At 36.9% G+C, this 6,000-nt stretch overlaps 1 pseudogene across 1 annotated transcript; it reads right to left on the reverse strand.

Moving 5' to 3' along the window:
- Positions 1-1,187: 1,187 nt before the first annotated feature.
- On the reverse strand, positions 1,188-5,296 carry LOC149556369 (pentatricopeptide repeat-containing protein At4g30700 pseudogene; annotated as a pseudogene). The gene has a single exon (XR_016364689.1). The product of XR_016364689.1 is annotated as a pentatricopeptide repeat-containing protein At4g30700 pseudogene (transcript).
- Between the last annotated feature and the right edge of the window lie 704 nt (positions 5,297-6,000).

Genomic DNA, 6,000 nt, shown 5'->3' on the forward strand with positions numbered 1-6,000 from the left:
GGTTGACCAATGAGATGGATCAAAATTTTGGTGACTATGAAAAAAAGAAACACCAAAATATTTGAAATAATGCACTTGATCGAAAACCTTCTCAAACTACACCACATTCTTACACTTTTCCATATTCAAAATTATACTATGTCATACATATCTTCAACACAAACAAGCACCCATGCCAACAAAATCATCGTTTTCATTCTCCTTCAAGGAGAAGCTTCATGGTAGAAAAAAGTCATCATAGGTTTCTCCAACATCGTAATCTTGTAATCTTTAAACCAAGAGCAACTATTGCATCTGCCGCACAATTTCTTTCTATATAGGTGTGGTGTATGACAAAACAATTTAGGACTAGTAGAAGCATTTTGATATCATCCATAACATCAATAGAGGACTAGTTGATCATAGTTAGCCCTTTACCAACATTGATGATGAGTTTTGAGTTGTCCCCTACAATAAGAGCCTTTAAGTTTATGGAAAGAGAAAATTTCAAGCCCTAAAACATTACCATAAATTTTGTCTTATTATTAGTCAATCCATCAAGATTACCAAAATATGCAGCTACAAGAGCTCTAGAGGAAGAACAAGTTGGTTCTCAAAATTGCAAGTTGTTGAAACTCCTAAAGGTATGTTAGGCTTTATGATGAACACTGATCTTGGTCAACAAGCAAGAACCAACCCTAAAAAGGATTAACTTCTCCTACAATTTAGTTCTACTACATCAAAGTGAGTTTAAGTTCACCGTTATTAAGTAGATTGTAACTTTATACAATCCTTGGTATTCTGTAACTCGCATATGTTTGAATAAAAATTTGGATTCAATTGAAACTCCTATAACTAAACCTAAAATGTGAAAAATAAAAGTGTTTATATGTTTATGAATGAAATTTGATTAATGTGTCATTGTGAGCCATAAAGTCATAAGTGCATATTGTTCATTTGAAGTTTAAAACTTGAACAGCTGAGAACTTTCCTAGATTTCATGTTTATGCCTTTGCATAAATGTACAAATATATTGATCATAAAACTCTTCTTACCAATCCAACTTATTCTTTTAAATAACAATACCTCTCTAATAGAATTTAACTATTCTTTGAAGACGCAAGTCAAACAAGATATACAAAAGCATAAAGGTACACCAAAAAATCAAACATGTCCTTGATACACTGATTCATATGATCCAAAGAATATAAATACAGAAACAGTGTAAATGATATCTTTATATTAAAATTGATGAACAATTGATGACATCCTAGAAACACAATATATTCTATATATTCTATGTTATAAACCCTGGAAATAAGACAATGTATGTTATGTCCTCCTTGCCCCATTCTTTATTTCCCTTTTATAAACAGGTGAACTTTTCGGACTACAACTCTTGATAGGTGAAAACGAATTAATTATCTTAGACTAATCCATTGCCCTTTAGAAATTAAAAGACACACTAACAATTGATATACAATTAAACATTTGGAAGCAAACTCGTTTTAGGCATTACTGAAATGATCATTCTTGTGATAAATGCATATCCTGCTGCATATCAAACACTTCAGTTGGTATATCTCTGCTTGCCCGCTTTCTATGCATATCAAGCATTATATTTCCAATTGTAATTTTTAAACAACCCCCCTGCCATATCTTTATCATCTTAGAAATTTGAAGGCCTTGAAGGTATTCATACAGTCACAGAACTATTATGTTATATCCACATATTCTTTAATGCAAAAGTATCTCCAAGTGGCAAAAATGCCTCTTTGTTATGATTTAATCCACCTCCATCCTTACTGAATTAAATTCATTCCTTTCAGTTTCAGCCCCGTCAAATAGATCATGTCTCTAGTATTGCATAGTTTTAACAAATGCATCTTATTTGGAAGTTTCAAATATTTTCTAATGCTTCCATTATCACATTCACTGCAATCCCCGCAATGAAATCCCTTTGGAGTATTCGAATAAATTAATTCATGTATTGGCTGTAAGTCTCTATTCTCATGCCTGTACAAGCGGACATTGACTAATTGCACGGATTTAAAAATCTATATAAGCTCCTAGAACGAAAAAATATGTCAAAATGTATTTTGTCAGATAGTTTTCGGGTCAAATTTGTGTAACCGCATTTTTCAAGAATTTTCGGTATGCCATCTCTGCGATTCCACATTTTACGTGCATGTCTACCGTAGCATACGCAGGTGGAAAGGACGCAGGTGGAAAGGATGCTGGCAGAGGATGTTTCAAACAATGCTTTGAACAAATCCATTTGGAGCAGATTTTGAAACCATTGTAATCCATGTGAAATATATCTGCTCCAAATCTGCAGAAGTGCTTATTACGACATCCACAACTAAACATTTGACAAAAATCCTTTACGCTTTGATGAATTCTCATAACCTGTTCCAAAAACCCTGTATTGTTATCCACAGACAGGAAGGATAGTAGTGATGTTTGTGGAAATCGTTTTCCGCCTGCTAACTGTATTTGTTTAAAAGTTTTCGGAACTCTTTTACCGAGTTCATCGTTGGCATATTGTGAATTCATTCATTCCATTGAACTACATTCACACCTCCTGCTAAATATAGGGTTCCTGGCAAATTGGCAGTGCAAAAATAGGTGGGTAATAGACTCTCCTTCCTGCATACAACGAATGCATCTATAAGGGAGTTGAATTCTCCTTTTAATGAGATTATTGTGAGTTAAAATTCTGTTATGCAATGTCATCCACCAAAAAAGTTTTAACTTAAAGAGGGATTCCAAACCTTCCTGCAACAGTCTGATGAAGAAAACTCCTTGGACAATAGATTGTAAGCCAACTTTTCAGAAAAATCTCCCTTTCGGATTTTCCTCCATTTAAGTTGATCTTCCCTGGGAAAAAGGGGGTTTCTATCCTTACTGATAATCCCCATTACCAGTAAACAAACTTAGAATACAAAACCTCATCCCTTTACTATTGCTCCGGGTTTGACTATAGTGCTAGATTATTTTCAAATTTGACATGATGGACATTTCTATAGTGCAAGATCATTTATCCCACTTAGCATCACCAGTAATCTCTGCAAGAACATTGTCCCTGTTTGAAATGGTGGAAACGGTTTGCATCTCTCACGACAATTTCTCTTCCAACAATCTTCGAAATAAATTTTGTTGCAGTGTGGCATTCGGTACATACTCGAAGATTTTTAACAACTCTAATGGTTGTTCCAGGAGTTGTATTTAACAAACCAAATGCAATTGCCAACTTTTCACTATGATGACAAAGAAGTAATTCTTTTTCCTCCTCTTCGACATCATTAAGGGAATGTCTTGAATCTGGAGAATACCCTGCTGCCTTCATCTCCGAAGCCAATTGTTCCAACTTCGCATGGATCTCTTGTGTCTGTGGGTGTGATCTGTCTCCTACACAGAAAGCATGTCGCATTTCATGGCCTTCAATCCAACTGCATCCAGGGATCTTTTTAATTCTTCTATCTTTCATCAATCTTCTTACTATTTGAACCTCACTCCATCTGCCAGTTTCAGCATAGATGTTTGAAAGAAGAACATAAGTCGCAGCATTTTGAGGATCTAAATCCAAAAGGACCATAGCCGTAAATACCCCTAAGCCTATATTCATATGTGATCTACAGGAACTAAGAAAACATAACCACATAACCACCACGGGTTTAACTGACATTTTAATGATAAATTTTAGGGTGTCCTCAAGATAGCCAGCACGAGCGAGAAGGTCAGCCATGCACACATAATGATCAACTGTAGGTGTAATACAATTAATGTTCCTCATACGATTGAAATATGTACAGCCCTGATCCACTAAACCTGCGTGGCTGCAAGCAAACAGAACACAAGCAAAGCTTATTATGTCAGGATATGTTCCAGAGTGCTTCATTAATTCAAAGATTTTCAGAGCATCCTTGGGAGATCCATTTTGCGCATATCCTGCAATCATGGCATTCCACGAGACCACGTTTCTTTGAGGCATTTTATCAAAAAGTTTGCGTGCCTTGTTTACGCTTCCACATTTCGCATACATGTGTACGAGGGCATTTACTACTGCAACATCCGACAAAAACCCTCCTTCCGTTAAGCTTTGATGGATTTCCACGCCCTGGTCTAAAGCTCCCATTTTGGCACAGGCAGGAAGGATGCTGGCAAAAGTTGTCGAATTCGGCTTTACACCTGCTGATTGCATTTGCTTGAAGGTTTCTAAGGCGTTTTCAATAAAACCATTTTGTGAATAACCAAGAATCATGGCAGTCCATGACACCACATTTCTTTGAAGCATTCTGTCAAACAGTTTGCATGCCTTGTCGATGCTTCCACATTTTGCATACATGTCTACCAAAGCACTCGTGACTACAACATTTGACAAAAAACCCCTTTCCGTTATGCTTTGGTGGATGTCCATACCCTGTTCCAAAGCTCCCATTTTGGAGCAGGCTGGGAGGACGCTTGCGAACGTTGTAGAGTCCGGCTTTACACCTTCCAATCGCATTTGCTTGAAAGTTTCTAAACCCTTTTCAACAAACCCGTTTTGTATATGTCCTACAATCATTGCATTCCATGAGATGACATCTCTTTCAGGCATTCTGCCAAACAGTTCAAGTGCCTTGTCTATGCTTCCACATTTTGCATACATGTCTAGCAGGGCATTCCCAATTACATCATCGGACGAAAATCCCCTCTCTATTACACTCTGATGGATATCCATACCCTGTTCCATAGCTCCCAATTTGGCACAGGCAGGAAGTACACTGGCAAATGTAAACTGATCGGGCTGGAGACCTGTTCGTTGCATTCGGTGAAACAGTGTGATTGCCTCGTGAGGAAACCCATGTCTTCGGTATGCTGCAATTATCGTATTCCATAAGACATTGTTCGGCTCTTCAGTGTAATCAAACACTTTACGAGCATCTACCAAATTCCCACAATTCGCATACATGCAAATAAGCTTATTCTGAACATGTGCGCATGTAGGCTCTGCAAATCGGTGGTGAGCGACGAAAGAGTGGACGGTTTTCGCTTGTGAAAGAGCTTTTTTGAGAATGTAGCTTTGTAATAGTCGAAGATATACCGAAGAGTTTAAAGGAGGATTGTGTGTAGTAAGAAGGATACGCAGTGCCTCCTTCAGCATAGTGCTCTCAAATTGAGACGAGCAGTGGATGGCATTTTTAAGATTGTAATGGAAGCAGCGTGATTAAGTCTTCTCTGCCATAATGACATAGCCAGCGGTGAGCCTTGGCGCATTTTTTCAGCCTAATCTTTATATGTGGAAATTTGCCAATTTTTCATGTGAACTTCCATGAGTGAGTGAAGAGCTTAAAGCTAACCAGTTAGCTTTCCTTTCCCATTTTTAGGGAGCTCTTTGTAGAACTCATAGAGTGCAAGGTGATCTAAAAGTGTTATTTTAAAAATGTTTGTCCAATAACTGTCACTAAGACCCCCAATAGTCATTATAGTACTTTTTGCACAAACGGACCAACCAATAATCAAGAGAAAAAAAGGAAAAAAAAGTGAACGAGTATTGGTATTCATGGCAATTTGTTTTGGTATGTTTGTGTGTAGATACCGGAGTTTTTTTTGGGCTGGAATTGGGGGAAAGGTAGCGGTTAATGTGACGACATTGTGTACATGGGCAACAATTGGCTCTTTTCTCCCAATTCTTCGTGTGTCTTAAAGCCCAAGCCTTGAAAATGGCCTTTATAAAATAAACAATCAAGTGACAAACATCTTTCATGGCCAAATATGAAGACGCAAGCTATCCTCTTGATAAAATGCACCTTAAAGTCTAAACTTTCAAAAAAAATACTTTAGATCTGCGAAAACACAATGATTTGTTTCCAGATTTTGTAATGTTTTCTACTATTTATCATTGAAATCAACATGAATTTACATTGAAATTTTCGTAAAAAATCATTGTGTTTTCATAATTTTGAAGACAAGTCAAAGGTGCATTTTGTCAAGAATATAGATGCGTCCAAATATAACTACATTATCAGTGACACATAA

This window comes from Cupressus sempervirens, chromosome 5 (genome assembly GCF_028749045.1).
Source record: "Cupressus sempervirens isolate cs-2001-9-10 chromosome 5, ASM2874904v1, whole genome shotgun sequence".
Taxonomy (NCBI): Eukaryota; Viridiplantae; Streptophyta; class Pinopsida; order Cupressales; family Cupressaceae; genus Cupressus; species Cupressus sempervirens.